The sequence below is a fragment of the Pongo pygmaeus genome, chromosome 17, assembly GCF_028885625.2.
Source record: "Pongo pygmaeus isolate AG05252 chromosome 17, NHGRI_mPonPyg2-v2.0_pri, whole genome shotgun sequence".
Classification (NCBI taxonomy): Eukaryota; Metazoa; Chordata; class Mammalia; order Primates; family Hominidae; genus Pongo; species Pongo pygmaeus.
Genome location: NC_072390.2, coordinates 91,948,136 through 91,964,259, shown reverse-complemented (window position 1 = coordinate 91,964,259; position 16,124 = coordinate 91,948,136). Strand labels below are relative to the sequence as shown.

At 47.9% G+C, this 16,124-nt stretch overlaps 1 pseudogene; it reads left to right on the top strand.

The window, feature by feature from the left end:
• Positions 1-10,231: 10,231 nt before the first annotated feature.
• Positions 10,232-15,264, top strand: LOC129018798 (ADP-ribosylation factor-like protein 2-binding protein; annotated as a pseudogene).
• Positions 15,265-16,124: the final 860 nt, after the last annotated feature.

Genomic DNA, 16,124 nt, shown 5'->3' with positions numbered 1-16,124 from the left:
GATATTTTGGCCAAATCCAAGGTCATGAAGATTTGCCCCTTCGGTCTTGATCTTTTTTTTTTTTTTTTTGAGATGGAGTCTCGCTTGTCGCCCAGGCTGGAGTGCAGTGGCGCAATCTCAGCTCACTGCAACTTCCACCTCCTGGGTTCATGCCATTCTCCTGCCTCAGCCTCCCAAGTAGCTGGGACTACAGGCGCCCGCCACCACACCTGGCTAATTTTTTTGTATTTTTAGTAGAGACGGGGTTACACCGTGTTTGCAGGGGTGGTCTCGATCTCCTGACCTCAAGTGATCAGCCTGCCTCGGCCTCCCAAAGTGCTGGAATTACAGGCGTGAGCCACTGTGCCTGGCCTGGTCTTGCTCTTATATTTAGATCATTGACTTATTTTGAGTTAAAGTTTGCATATCATGTGAGGTGGGTTCCAGTTTTATTATTTTGCATGTGAATATCCAGTGATCCTAGCACCATTTGTTGAAGAGACTATTCTTTCTCCATTGAATGGTCTTAGCACCTTTGCTGAAAATCAATTTGTTATAGATACGGATTTATTTCTGGGTTCTCAATTCTATTCCATTGGTCTGTATGTCTATCCCTCTACTAGTACCGCTGTTTTAACTACTGTGGCTTTGTCATAAGTTTTGATATCAGAACGTGTGAGTCCTCCAATTTCATTCTTCTTTTTCAAGATTGTTTTGGTTATTCGGGTTCACTGCAGTGCCACTGAAATTTTGATACAGATTGAGTTAGAATTTGTAGATTGCTTTTTATTTTGACAATATGAAGTCTTTCAATCCATGAAAATGAGATGTCTTTCCATTTCTATTGCTCTTCTTTAATTTATTTCAGCAACGTTTTACACCTTTCGATTCACAAGTCTGTCACAGTTACATCCTCCTTGATTAAATTTATCCCTAGTTATTTTATTCTTTCTGATTCTATTGTAAATGAATTTTTTTTTTTTTTTTTGAGATGGAGTCTCGCTCTGTCGCCCAGGCTGGAGTGCAGTGGCGCGATCTCAGCTCACTGCAAGCTCTGCCTCCCGGGTTCACACCATTCTCCTGCCTCAGCCTCCCGAGTAGCTGGGACTACAGGCACCCACCACCACGCCCAGCTAATTTTTTGTATTTTTAGTAGGGACGGGGTTTCACCATGTCAGCCAGGATGATCTCGATCTCCTGATCTCGTGATCTGCCTGCCTTGGCCTCCCAAAGTGCTGGGATTACAGGTGTGAGCCACTGTGCCCGGCCGAAATTTTATTCTTAATTTCCTTTTTGAATTTTTCATTGGTGATGTATTGAAACACAACTGATTGTGTTGATCATGTATTCTGCAATTTGGCTGAATTTGTTTATTAGATCTGTGCTGTGGTTTGAATATGTCACCCCAAAATGCATGTTGGAAACTTAATTCCTATTGTAACAGGATCAAGAGATGGGGCCTGTGATTGTTAATACTAAGTGTCAATTTGATTGGATTGAAGGATGCAAAGTATTGATCCCGGTGTGTCTGTGAGGGTGTTGCCAAAGGAGATTAATATTTGAGTCAGTGGGCTGGGGAAGACAGACCCACCCTTAATCTGGGGGGTGGGTGGGAGGACCATCTAAACAGCTGCTAGCAAATATAAAGCAGGCAGGAAAATGTAAAAAGGTTAGACTGGCCTAGTCTCCCAGCCTACCTATTTCTCCCATGCTGGATGCTTCCTGCTTTCGAACATCAGACTCCAGGTTCTTCAGTTTTGGGACTTGGACTGGCTCTCCTTGCTCCTCAGCTTGCAGATGGCCTATTGTGGGAACTTGTGATTATGTGAGTTAATACTTAATAAAGTCCCCTTTATATATATATCCTATTAATTCTGTTCCTCTAGAGAACCCTGACTAATACAGGGCCTTTGGGAGAGAATTAGGATGAGATAAGGGGCATCACATCATCCATCACATCAGTGTGGGGCCCTGTGATGGCTTCCTAGGAAGAGGAGGAGAGACCAGTGCTGGCATGCCCTTGCCCTCTTGCCAGGTGGTGCCCTTTGCATGTTACGATACAGTAAGAAGACTCTCACCGGATGTGGCACCTTGACTAGACGGATGAAATAGAACAGTCACGTCTCCTGGGAATTTGATCATGACAGAATCTGAGAAAAAGCAGGGAGCTGGAGGAAGCCAGGCCTCCTGACAGCGCCAGCGACCTCAGATACGCCTGATGAGAGTCTGTCCCTTGTATTCAGGTAGCGCTAGGGTCATGTTCTATCTTTGCCATATTTCATCTTTGAGCTTGAACTTCCCAGATTCCAGGATTGTAAGAAATACATTTCTTTATAAGTTACCTAATTGTGTAGTATCCTATAATAGCAACAGAAAATGAACTAAGATAATCTAGAAGTTTTGTTTTTAATTTCTTTAGGATTTTCCATAGAAGATCATCTAATTTGCAATAGAAATAGTTTTACATCTTCCTTTCCCATTTGTATGTCTTGCCTAAGTGCTTTGACTGGAACTTCCAATACAATGTTTAATATCAGAGGTGAAAGCAGGAATCCCTTTTTCTTATCTGAGGAGTAAAGCTTTCAGTCTTTCTAGCGATTTATTTATTTATTTATTTATTTTTGAGACGGAGTCTCGCTGTCACCCAGACTGGAGTGAAGTGGCGCAATCTCGGCTCACTGCAATCTCCACCTCCCAGGTTCAAACAGTTCTCCTGCCTCAGCCTCCAGAGTAGCTGGGACTACAGGCACGTACCACCACACCCGGCTAATTTTTGTATTTTTAGTAGAGATGGGGTTTCACCATGTTGGCCAGGTCTCGAGCTCCTGACCCTGTTTTTAAAAAAGCCTTATTCTTCCTTTTCCTAACCATATACAACCTTCATGAGAGCTTTGAAACCAGTTTCACCACCTTTAATCATCTTTGTAACAACTTTTCTACTTAGCAAGAGCATAAGCTTGGATATAAAAATAGCATTGTTTTCCTCTTACTTTAGTTTACAAATATTTATAATATTCGTAATTATCCCATCTCTTCTACATCACATTCTCAGTTCATGTCTGACATAACTAAGTACTGATTGAGGTCATAGTTAAGCGCTCCACCCATCTGAATACTACCTAATTTTTGTCTAACTAAATTCTCTTTTCTCTGATCAGCAACATTTTTCAGAGATAGCTTAGTGAAAGTTTGAGCCATAAATTTAGCTAGTTTCATGTCATGCCTCCCAGATTTTCTTTGACACAAACAGGTAAAACTGCAGTGTTCAGAGCATGCCGGGGTCTTTTATTGCCTGGCTTTCATCACAAATGTCTGCTCAAAACGTGCTGAAGAGGGGCATTCCCAAGAAACAAATTCAGGTTGCTCTAGGCCGGCCTAGATCTGGCACATCTGCTTTGGATTTCATTATAACTTTAAAGTGTTAGGGCAGGCAATGCTCTGGTGCAGCAGAATCTCCAGGGGACTCTGCGCAGCCCTGAATGCTGCCAGACCGTTTGAAATAATATGTCCGTGAGTTTGGAAAGACCTACTTTAAGAATACAGATAGAGCAAGAGGCTCTTCATTCCCCCTGAGTCAGGTCCAATAAGTGAGCGAAAAGACCATGAAAGACTCTGAGGGCAACAGAACACTAGGACTGCTCGTGGCCCATCCACCTCGAGAATGGCGGGTGTTTCCGTGGAAGCCTAGGATCCTGCCACGTGCTGGCGGCTTTGCACGCATTATCACAACTCTAAGAGGTGGATGCTGCTAACCACTTTCTACTAATGAGGAAGCAGAGGAAGCAGGCTCAGAGGGACACAGCATTTGCCTAAGGCCACAGACCTGGCACCAGCAGAACAGGGATTGGGTTGTGGGACTTACGGTAGTGTCTATGGTCTTTCTCCTGTACCAGGGGTTGGCAAACTAGGCCTCGGAACCAATCGCACTCCCTATTTACGATTTGTAAATAAAGTTTTATTGGAACACAGCCACATCCACTTACTTCTGTATGGTGTGTTGCCACTTCTGCCACAGAACCAGACTGTAGTCTACAAAACCTAAAATATTTACTATCCGGCCTTTACACACACACACAAAATGTGTTCTTCCGTGCTCAAGACCATAAGACCTTTCCTTACTCCTGGGGTTTTCCTTCACTTACTCTATCCCCGTCCAACAGGAATCCTAGAAACATCTGCCGTATGTCCTAAGATAGTGACTCCCGCCTACTCTCCACCCTGACAGAGACAGACTCAGGAGGGTGGCTCTTTCAACTTCACGCGGTTTAATCCCCATCACCAGCATGCAGGTGCCCAGCACATACCCAGCCTTCCCTTCCCTGAAAAGTGTTACCTAGTGGCCCTGACCTCGTCACAGGCACTGTCTGATGGCCAGCTGTCACGGCTCCTCTGTTAAGGGAGAGACTGGGCTATCTCAGCTTCCCCCTCCCTGCTCAGTGCTTCCTCCCATGGCCATAGTGGCAGCTTTGTCCCAGGACCCAGGTTCCCTCGATGGAGGACCTGAAATGAAGGGGAAATAACCCACAAGTTCCATGTGTTAGAAATGACTTGGAGGAGTCCTAAGAATCCCATCTGCATGACTGTGTCCCTAAGCCTGACTGGAGAGAGAGGCTTCATCGCCCTGGTAACCACCATCAACAGTGCTCCTACTATCTGCTAGTTGTTGGCACATTATCTCCAGGCCTCATAACAGCCCCTGTGATAGGTGCAAATATTTTCATTTTACAGGAAAACCATGGGCTCAGTGCATGCTAAGATCATGTCTTGGTTCATTTGTGCTGCTACAACAAATACCCGAGGCTGGATAATTTATGAAGAACAGAAACTAATTTCACGTAGTTCTGGAGGCTGGGAAGTCCATGTTCAATGCACTGGTGGTTCAGTGTCTGGTGAAGGCTGTTCTCTGCTTCCAAGATGGTGCCTTGATGCTGTGTCCTCTGAAGGGGAGGAACACTGTGTCCTCACATGAGGAGAGACAGAAAAGAAAGATGCCAAACCCTGTGTGAAGCCTCTTTTATGAAGGCCTTCATCCTATTCATGAGGGAGGAGCCCTCACAGCCTAATCACCTCTCAAAGCCCCACCTCCCAATGCCATGACATTAGGCCTTGAGTTTCAACATTTGGATTCTGGAGGAGACACGTTCAGACCACAGCAGACCCTGACGCGGGGCACGTGCTCAGTCAATGCTCCAGGTCGGCAGTCAGGCCACAGCAGACCCTGACGCGGGGCACGTGCTCAGTCAATGCTCCAGGTCGGCAGTCAGGCCACAGCGGACCCTGACGCGGGGCACGTGCTCAGTCAGTGCTCTAGGTCAGCAGTCATGCCTGGTCATGACCCTTTTCCAATTCCACTTGTCCCTGTACGATGAGGTACAGAAGTACAGTGTCTGGTAAGGACTATACCCCAAGACCCTGAAGCGGCAGGAGAAGTGGGCCTGGTCTCCTCACTGTCCTGAACCCAACACTCCAAGGCTCAGAGCAGGGCTGGGCTTGGTGGCGGGGTCACTCTACATGCCCAGGCTGATGGAAGATACAGGTGCCCTGGGCAGGGGCTGTGGGCCCCATGCATATCCACAGGCTCCTCCAACAATTTCCCCACAACCTCACACTCCCTCAGACTTGGGGGACAGTGTTCCCCTCCCCAGCCGTTGGGTCTCTGTGTCTCTCTGCCCAGCCTGTGAGCTCTGTCTCCTCACTCTCAGCAAGGTGGCCAAATGCCTGCTATGGGACAGGGCCAAGCAGGCACTTCCCAGACTGCAGTGACCTGCACCATGGAAACATCCAGAAAAGGCACAAGCTTGCAGCACTGGGCGGTCCTATCCCATCAGGCTCTCCCTATCTTCCTGCAGGATTTATCCTTGTTGCTGCCTCTGTCTAACCTGATGCTGATGCTGCTGGGGTCTCCACCACCAGGAAGTGTCGCCCTCTGTCTTGGGCAGTCTGGAGGGGCTCATTCAGGCCTTCGCAAGTCCACGGGCTCCGGACGGCAGACCTCACCAGCTGAGGTTGAAGCTCAACATGCGCATTATTTATGGGCCACGTATGACCCAGTGTTGTGTTTGCAGGGCTTGCTGCTGGGGTGCAGGACCATTCCCCATGAGTTTGGAGCCTGGCAGTCTAGAGATTTATGGTCTGAGTAGTTAGACGAGGAAGCTGTAAAGCGCCTACAGAGCAGCTCTAAAAATTAAGACGTCTGCTTCCTGCACCCACAGGCGGGAAATGCTAGACCCCTGCCGCCTGGCTTAGTCTGCTCACACCGAGCTCATTCATGCGTGAAATGAGAAAGAAGGACAGGATGCATTTCATGCAATTTTGTCAGAGAATCTTCCTCATTTTTAGTTCCTGAAATAAAATAGAACATTCTAGTTTCCTGGGAAGTTGATCATGACAGAATCTGAGGAGCAGGGAGCGGGAGGAAGCCAGGCCTACTGACAGGCCCAGCGACCTCACAGGCCTCAGATGCAATGCGCCTGAGAGGAGTCTGTCCTTTGCATTTGGGTGGGCTAAGGTCATGTTCTATCTTTGTCATGCACTTGCTGTCTAACTTGGGCCACGTATTAGTATTAAATTCTCTGGGTCTTGGTGTTTCACTTCACAGCTTTTAATGAGGGGACCATGGTGAACGGTAGAGCCCCAGGCCTCACCTTAGCTACACAATTAGTCCCCTTTCTTTCTTCACCTCTGCCCTTCTCCTCCCCTAACCTGGCTCAGCAAAGCCTAAGGCCAAAGGCCTCAAAAAGTCTGAAGTGTTAAAGTATAAGCTGAGGGAGAGCAGGGCCCTGAAGAGCAGGGGTCACTCACCGAAGGGCACGGCCGGCTCTGCAGCGTGGTGAATCACTGTGCGTCCTGGGCCTGCAGCACAGGTGAGCGCCAGGTGAATCACTGTGCGTCCTGGGCCTAAGGCACAGGTGAGCGCCAGGTACAGGGCATCTTCCCCAGGCGCAGAGCAGGAAAGGCAGTGAGCACAGACACCCAGAGGCTCCAGTGTTTGCTGGTCTCAGCCCCGGCTAAGCACTTAACCTTTACACACAGTGTCCCAATTCAGTGCTTCCAATAACCCTGTTCAATGCTATTATTGCCTTCATTTACATCTAAGGAAAGTTCAGCCCAGAAAGGGCAGGTTACTTGCCCAGGTACCCATGGCTGGTAGCTAGAACAAGGTTTTGGCTCAAGGCTTCGGGGGCCCCAGATCCTAATCTCTAACCCACTGAAGGCCAAGCCAACTCAGAAGGATTGAGTTTTAGGATGAGAAAAACCTTCATCATATTTTAGGGCCAGCAAATGTCAAGAGAAGGAGAGTCAAGAGGTAACCTCACGGAGCACGTCCTGTGTGCCAGCCATGGAGCCATGGGTATGGCGGAAAAAGTCAGTCTGCTGCCCTTCCCAGGGCACTGACCTGAGACAGAAAGATGATCTAAATGAACTCTCCTGGGCTGCGGAGGGCTGGGAGATTTGGGGAACTGTCGGGATAGGCAGAGCCTATAAATCTAATGCAGAGGCCTTACTTACACTGAGCCCGTTACAAGAAGCAACTCTTGCTAACTCCCGACTTAAAAGGCCAACAGCCTGGATTTCCCATGGCCTCAGCTGCCCCATTCCACCCAGCTAGGCTGCTAGCATCAGGAATTGGCCAACATTTTGGGGAATGAAATGACAAGTGGAGCCCTCTGGAGAGCCTGAGGCCTTCAATAAGTCCTCAGAGTCCTGATTCTGGATGATCAAAGGAGTCCTGGGTCTGCCTGAAATCACCCAGGAAGTGGCTGTTTGGTGTCGTTTCCTGCTGGCCAGGACAGGCCCTGCAGGCTGTCCAGAGCCGCTCCTCTGCCAAGAGCAGGCATCTGTCAGTGGCCCTGGGGTCATGGCTGGAGATGAACATTTTTTAACTTGTTTTAATGATGTTCAGAAGAGAGGAGCAAGAGAGCAGGTGGTGGCCCTGATGCACACACTCTCGAGCCAGGTGGGGCGGCCACCTGGTCACCCTGCCCAGGACACAGGCCCTCGGGTGGCCCCGCCTGGTGGGTTTCCTTCACGGTATGTTCACCTGTTGGCCCTCACCTGTTGGCGCCCTGCAGCTCGGCACCACCTCCCTCTAGTACTCCACACTGTACCCCACACTGTAATGCAAATGATAAGAGCTTGCTCTCGCTAGGAAGCTCGACTTCCATCTCTTTTTACCAAAAAGGCAAATCAGTCACAAGTGCAGAACTCGCGCGTGATGAGGATATGCCAACATGCTGGACACAGGTGTGGAGGATTATTTTCTGGAGGGGCCAGTATTATATTCTTTGCGGGTTCTACTCAAAGCCAGGGTCCCTTGGGTCTTGTTCAGGGCAAGGGCCGGGGGTTAAGTGTCGAATCCGGTCAGCGGCAGTTGTCTCGGCAGTTTAGACATTATTAAAAGGGTTCCTTGAAAGCAACTTGACATTCGAATGGAGAAAAAAAGAGTAGACAATCCCAAATGTTAGATAATGCAAATAATTGGTATTCTGTGTGTTTGGCATACGTGTGGTTCTTTCATTTTAGGTGGGCCTGATACTCTAAGAATTCAAAATATTTCAAAGAAGTAAACACGCAGTTCTACAAAGACCCTGGAAATTGTCCACATTCCCTATCCTGCCTGCTCCTCACCTATTTCCCTTCCCCTGTCATGCGTTTTGACTTTTCTTAACTTTTTCAGGCTCACGTGTTCAACTTTTAAAAGGGTTTTCCCTCATCCCTCAAAACAATAATAATTAAAAAAAATAATAAACCCTGGAGCTGTAATTCGGGCGTAGGGCCACCAGATGGCAGCGGAGCATAAGTTACAGGCTCCGCGCCGCACGGGAAAGAAGCGCCTTGCTAGATCCCGCCGCGGAAGAAGGGCCCGGAGTATCTACACGCGGGTACACACTGCACAACAGATTTAGGAGGAGGCTCAGCTCAGACGGCCGAGCCGTTTATTCTCAATCACGTGACTCGTCAGCAGCAGGAGGCGGACCTGACTCAGGCCTGCTGAGCGCTCAGGCTACCTCCAGGGATGTGGAACCAGACAGCTCCTTGTTCCTGACCCAAAGAGAGCTCTCATCTGGATGTTTAAATGTCAAAAATATTGGTCTCTACCCAAAGCTTTAATTGGAAAATCTCGAATATTTCTAAGTTATTCCACTTTTTTCTGCCGCCTGGCCCTAAGCCCACAGGGCCCGTCCGCTGTCCTTGGAAATGCCTCTACAAAAATCTCCCCCGCCCTTTCTGTTCAATAACGTGACGTTAGCACATGCTCGCTAGTCTCAGGGATTCAGAAATGTCAACTATTCTCTCCTCCTTTAAAGATTTTTTAAAGGGTAAACCAAGTCCCGGGTAAAATTTTATTTGAAGGAATTCTTAACGGTAACTTCTAAAGCTCGTTATATACCCAAGTTAGAGTTAGAAAGTTCCTTGGATGCCCTCCCTGTTTAACCTGGCAGGGGAGAAGTTTCTAGCACGCTTGTCTTTCCTTGCTTCTAGTCTAGCTGCGTTATTTCTTCCTCAGGGACTGGCCCCGAGGCCCCAGCTCGCCGGAGTGGTCGAGGCCCCACAGGTGTGAGGGCTGCGGGCCTTGAGAGGCTCGGGCACCTGGCCCAGCAAGCACCCGGGCCTGGAGTCCACCCCAGGCCTTGGGGTTCTTTACAGACTCTTGCTCCGGGTTACCCCAGATGGCTTCATCCCATCCCCGGGGAGGTGCAGAGGTGAGGCCTGTGAGACCCCCGCCGCCCCCTCCTTTGCAGCTGTGACCCCTGAATCCGGTTTTCCTAAACTTGATGTGGCAATGCCCTGGCAATGGCCTGGGCGCCCAGGCCTTAGTGTGGACTCCGTGGAGCTAGGAGAGCACCTGGGCAGAGACAGCCATTTCCCCGTCACATGACCACCACTTCCGGGTCACGTGATGACCGCTCGCTAAGCGGCCACGTGACACTGCGGAGCATGGCGGGTAGGCGTGGCACGTGGAAACCAAGATCTGTCTCTTATGGGAGTCCCGAGTCGTCAGCCTTTGTTTCACAGAACGTTCCTGCGGCTTCCCAGAGCAGCCTCGCCAGAGTCCGGACCAACAGGACGCTGCCCGCCCGGCTTAGCGTGTGGGGGATGCTAGGCCAGGAAAGGGGCCCACGCGACATCTGCATAGACAGTGATGACCCAGCCTTGCAGGGGGCTCCCGCAGCAGCTGAGGACAGGCCTCGGGGTGGTCGCCCACAGGCGGCCTAACCCTGCCTGCAGCCTCGGGAGCAGCCAAGTTTGGATGGGGCAGTGGGAGGCCTGCGGGGATGCGGAGACTGTGGTGGGGGTGAGAGCCCTTCTTCAATCCGCGCTGGCAGGGGAAAGGGATTTGGATCCCGGGTATGACAGTTGTAAAACAGGAGGCTGAAAATCCACGCTCCTGAGGCCTGGGTGGCCCCGAGCAGAGGGCCAGGCCCGGCCCATCCCTGCTGTCTGAGCTGGTTCTCAGGCCACCTCCTGGAAGCCAGAGCCCCTGGCAGTTGGGAGCACAGACCCTGTGGCTCTTGCTGTTAAGGCCACGGCACCCTAAGAGAAGGCAGGTTCACAGCCGCTTGCTGAGCAGAGCGCGTCAGGCCCACCTGTGTGGCTGTTGGGCTGCAGTTGTCTCCTGGAGACATGTCAGGGACAGGCGCCTCAGAGAAGGATGATCTGAAGTCAGGCACTCATGTGTGAGGCACTGCCGGAGTGAGGGGTCGAAAGAGGGAATAGATTTGTGATTTTTTTCTAAAGTGAAATTTCTCCTGGGCATTTCCACCTTCCTCCGAATTTGCCTATACTTCAACCCTTTGTTAAGCCTTGCCTCAAACACATCCCCACCGCCACCGTCTGCATTTCACTGTTCTCAGGGCCGTAAATGTCCTGTATTAGCCACAGCGTTTTACTGGATTTGCCTTTGCCATCTTACTTTGAAAACAATGCCTTAAAAGGGAGACCGAGAGTTCTGCAAGACGAGTTTCAGCTCAAATTTCTCGCCCATGAGGAATAGGGAAAACAGGTCCCTCTCCCCCTTAATGAGCAGGAGCTGACAGTGTGACTTATTGAGTGAGTCCACAGTGTTCTTTACTAAAATGTTATATAGCCTCCTCCTCCTCCTCCAGCCTGGAGCACTGCTATGCTAAGACCACAGCTTGAGTTTTAGAACGGAAAAGAGAGACAGCTACAGTGAATGGCTGTGATAACTGGTGTTATCTAAACATTTGTGCTCCTGTTCTTAGCAGCTCCAGACCTGGATTCACTGTGCTGCAGGGACTGTTCTTTAAACAGTTTAGCCTAGAAGGTAGAATTTTCTTTGATGGCCCATTGAAGAGGACCCAGGCAGGGAAGGACATTGAAATTCCAGTCTACTAAAGCAACCTTTTCCAAAGGAGCTCTCTTTCCCAGGCTGTCTTGTTTGCAGGAGCAGCCTCCTCAAATCCTTTGAAAGCCAGCAAGGCCGTGATGGTGGTCGTTGGTCCCCCACAGGGGTCCCTTCCATGGCCCTGGGAGTCCCCTGTGTGTTTTGAGGGGTCACAAGCATTTGTAAAAGTTGTAAAAGTAAGGCTTTTTTTGATGTTCTTTTTCTTAAAGAGTTTATTCTCCTCAGAAATTGTAAAAGTCCTATGCTCTACAAAACCTGGATCTGAGCCTGTTCTTGTTTTAAATGAAGCATATGAATCAGTGAATGCACCCCATAAATAACTGAGGTGCACGCAGGAAGAGCCATTAAAACTTTATCTGGGCTGGGTGTGGTGGCTCACACCTGTAATCCCAGCACTTTGGGAGGTCGAGGCAGGCAGATCACAAGGTCAGGAGTTTGAGACCAGTCTGGCCAACATGGTGAAGCCCCACCTCTACTAAAAATACAAAACTTAGCTGGGTGTGGCTGCACACATCTGTAGTCACAGCTACTCGGAAGGCTGAGGCAGAAGAATCACTTGAACCCGGGAGACAGAGGTTGCAGTGAGCCAAGATTGCTCCACTGCATTGCCGCCTGTGCAACAGAGCGAGAGTCCATCTCAAAAAACAAAATAAAACAACAGAAAAACAACTTTATCTGTTCATTTTTTAAAATCAAATAAGAAAGTCACATTTTACGAATGTTATATAGACTGGTCCCTTATCCCCCAAATGCATGCATATCAGGGGAGCACGGACATCCCTGAAGAGTGAATGAGGAGCCCCCACTGGAGGGTGGGGGCAGGGTGTGCTCACTGGCTCTTTCCTTTCAGCATTTGGTGTATGTATTCAATTGACATGGGAGGAGCATATTCAGTCTTGCTGGTTGCACTCAAAACACAAGTTGGAGTCAGAGCAAAAACACTTTTAAAGTTAAGATAAAATATTGTTTATTTATGTTATAACCCTTAAAATGTGTATGTTTATAACAAAGTATATTAGTGCAGTAGTTGTGCATAAATATGTAAAATCAATAACTTACTTGGGTGCTTTCTAAATATCTAATAGGGATGCACCATTGAACGTCTGGAAATTGTAGTTTTAAAGTACTGTACAGGTTGAGCATCCCTAATCTGAAATCCAAAATGCTCCAAAATTTGAAACTTTGAGTTTCCAAATCCAAAAAGTTTGATATGATGCCACAAGTGGAAAATTTCATACCTGACCTTGTGACACATTGTGGTCAAAACTTTGTTTTATGCACAAAATTATTAAACATATTATAAAGTTATCTTCAGGCTATGTGTATAAGGTGTATATGAAACATAAATAAATTTCATGTTTTGACTTGGGTCTCATCCCCAAGTTATCTCATTATGTGTATGCAAATAGTTCAAAATCCAACAAACATAATAGTTTTAGTTTTCTGGTCATGACAAGACAAGAGGTCAATCATACCTCAGTACACTTCTTTCTTCACTAACCTTCACAGGACCTTTTTTACTTAAGAAATAAGCAGAAACCAGTCCTGGAAAACAAAGAACGAAGACTCCTCTGCTGAATTCAAGCAACCTCCTGATGCTGCACCCAGACTCCCCTCCGCTTTCCCTGGTTTTGACATGATAGCTGACCAGTATACATGATCGCAATCACAGACTGATTCTGGCTGGTTTATGGAGGATGTGCACACAGCACCTTTGTGTCCTATCTTTCACGTTTTGACATAGAGCCTAATTTTACTGCATTTTAATATTACATCTTCATCCCAACTGAACATGGGACACATGTAACATATAAGTTTGCTTCCCACACAGGTGTATGACCTTTCTTCATGAATATTCATAGCTTCTCTTATAACCTGTTAAATATTTATATTTAGCTAACCTGTTTAACATAAAACTCCTATCCCACCCTCCTTCCCTCCAAGCACCTGCTTTCAGTCTCAACGGAAGGCTCCATTTCCCAGCCTGCAGGTTGCAGCCCATCATAAGAAATAAAGTTCTCTAAACAAATTTACAAGAAAAAAAAACCCATCAAAAAGTGGACAAAGGATATGAACAAACTCTTCTCAAAAGAAGACATTTATGCAGCCAGCAGACATATGAAAAAATGCTCATCATCACTGGTCATTAGAGAAACGCAAATCAAAACCACAATGAGATACTGTCTCATGCCAGTTATAATGGTGATTATTAAAAAGTCAGGAAACAACAGATGCTGGAGAGGATGTGGAGAAATAGGAACGCTTTTACACTGTTGGTGGGAGCGTAAATTAGTTCAACTGCTGTGGAAAACAGTGTGGCAATTCCTCAAGATCTAGAACTAGAAATACCATTAGACCCTGCAATCTCATTACTGGGTATATACCCAAAGGATTATAAATCATTCTACTATAAAGACACATGCACACGTATGTTTATAGCGGCACTATTCACAATAGCAAAGACTTGGAACCAACACAAATGTCCATCAATAATAGACTGGATAAAGAAAATGTGGCACATATACACCACGGAATACTATGCAGCCATAAAAAAAGATGAGTTCATGTCCTTTGCAGGGACATGGATGAAACTGGAAACCATCATTCTCAGCAAACTATCACAACAACAGAAAACCAAACACCACAGGTTCTCACTCATAAGTGGCAGCTGAACAATGAGAATACATGGACGTAGGGAGGGGAACATCACACACCGGGGCCTGTCGGGGGGCGGGGCAGGGATAGCATTAGGAGAAATACCTAATGTAGGTGACGGGTTGATGGGTGCAGCAAATCACCATGCCACGTGTATATCTATGTAACAAAACTGCACGTTTTGCACATGTACCCCAGAACTTAAAGTATAATAAAAAAAATTAAATAAAGTTCTCAGTTGGGACCCACATGGGTGGTGGGCAGAGTGGCTGTGGCCACATCCGGGAGCCTGAGGCTGGGCTTCACCAGCAGGCACTGACCTGGTTGGGCAGTGAGTGGGCATGGCCTGGGCGGCGAGGCCTCCTCCCCACTGTGCCCTCCAAGCAGGTTGGGCCGCAAGCAGGCTACGAGCCTTAGGGCTGCTGGCCCACTCTGGTGGGTAAGGCGGCAACAACGGATGCCTTAGAAGAAAAGAGCTTTATGCTGTCTCTCTCCTCCGCCTCTGATGCAGAATTTGAGGCTGTGGTGGGATATTTAGAGGACGCTATCATGGATGAGGAGTTCCAGTTACTACAGAGAAATTTCATGGACAGGTACTACCAGGAGTTTGAAGACACAGAAGCGAATAAGTTCACCTACATGCTATTTTTAATGAATTCATTTGATATAAAAGTACATTGAAGAATCACTGCTGGAGTGGATTCCTGGATTTAACACGGCAGCTTTCACAGCAGCCTTGCAGCACCATAAAGATAAAGGCTGGTGACGTATTTGACATGCTGCTCACATTTGTGGATTTTCTGGCTTTTGAATAAATGTTTCTGGGCTGCAAAGCAGAAGAAGAAGGCTGGAAGCCAGGTGCGGTGGCTCACGCCTGTAATCCCAGCACTTTGGGAGGCCAAGGCGGGCAGATCATGAGGTCAGGAGATCGAGACCATTCTAGCTAACACGGTGAAACCCCATCTCTACTAAAAATACAAAAAATTAGCTGGGTGTGGTGGCGGGTGCCTGTAGTCCCAGCTACTGGGGAGGCTGAAGCAGGAGAATGGCGTGAACCCAGGAGGCGGAGTTTGCAGTGAGCCGAGATTGCACCATTGCACTCCAGCCTGGGCAACAGAAGTGAGACTCCATCTCAAAAAAAAAAGAAAAAGAAAAAGAAAAAGAAAAAGAAGGCTGGAGACTGGAATCGAGCAGAGATTTAGTTGTGACTGTTGTGCAAATCATCTTCTATGCCAACTTCCCAAGACAGCCTGCGGAGCTAGGTTTCCAGGCAATGAATGGGATCGTTGTGGATGTTACTGACCCAGTAGACCAATAGGCTCAGCTAATGGTGACAGAATAATACATCTTGGAGAGACTGACTCTGTAACTCTTTATTCACGATAAGTATTGATAGGTCAAAAGCAAAATGACCTAACCCTCCTAGACTTATTTCTCCTGAAACACCTTTTTGTATTAACTTAGTGCTTAACAACCCTGGAACTCCTCCCCTGCCCGTGTAGATCCAAGTAGACCCCTCTCTCCTCTCTTGGTGCTTCCAAGGCAGACTCCTTGGGAGTAAACCCATGCCAAGCATTCCACCTAGGGTTCCTACCCCCAGCATGCATGTTGGTGTGCCAACAGTGTGGAACAATCCTCCACCACAACCCTCCATCCCAGTGTGGAACAACCCTCCACCACAACCCTCTGTCCCAGTGTGGAACAACCCTCCACCACAACCCTCCGTCCCGGTGTGGAACAACCCTCCACCACAACCCTCCGTCCCAGTGTGGAATAACCCTCCACCACGACCCTCTGTCCCAGTGTGGAAAAACCCTCCACCACAACCTTCTGTACCAGCAGGGTTTGCGTGAATCTTTTTGTGCACTCACAGCTCTTTCTCTCTCTCTCTTTTTTTTTTTTTTTTTAACATGGGTCAGAATTTCAGTCCTTCAGCCTCAATGGGGTTTTTGATGTTTGTGTAGGGTGTTACTCAAGCCAGATGTCCATCTTGAGATTTCTGAATCTCCTGTGATCACAGCTTGTCTTGCCTGTAGGAATTAACTGAAAGAGATCTCCTTTACTTAAAAGCTACATGTGAAAATCAACTCCTTGTCTTAACATTTGCAGTCCTTATGTCACT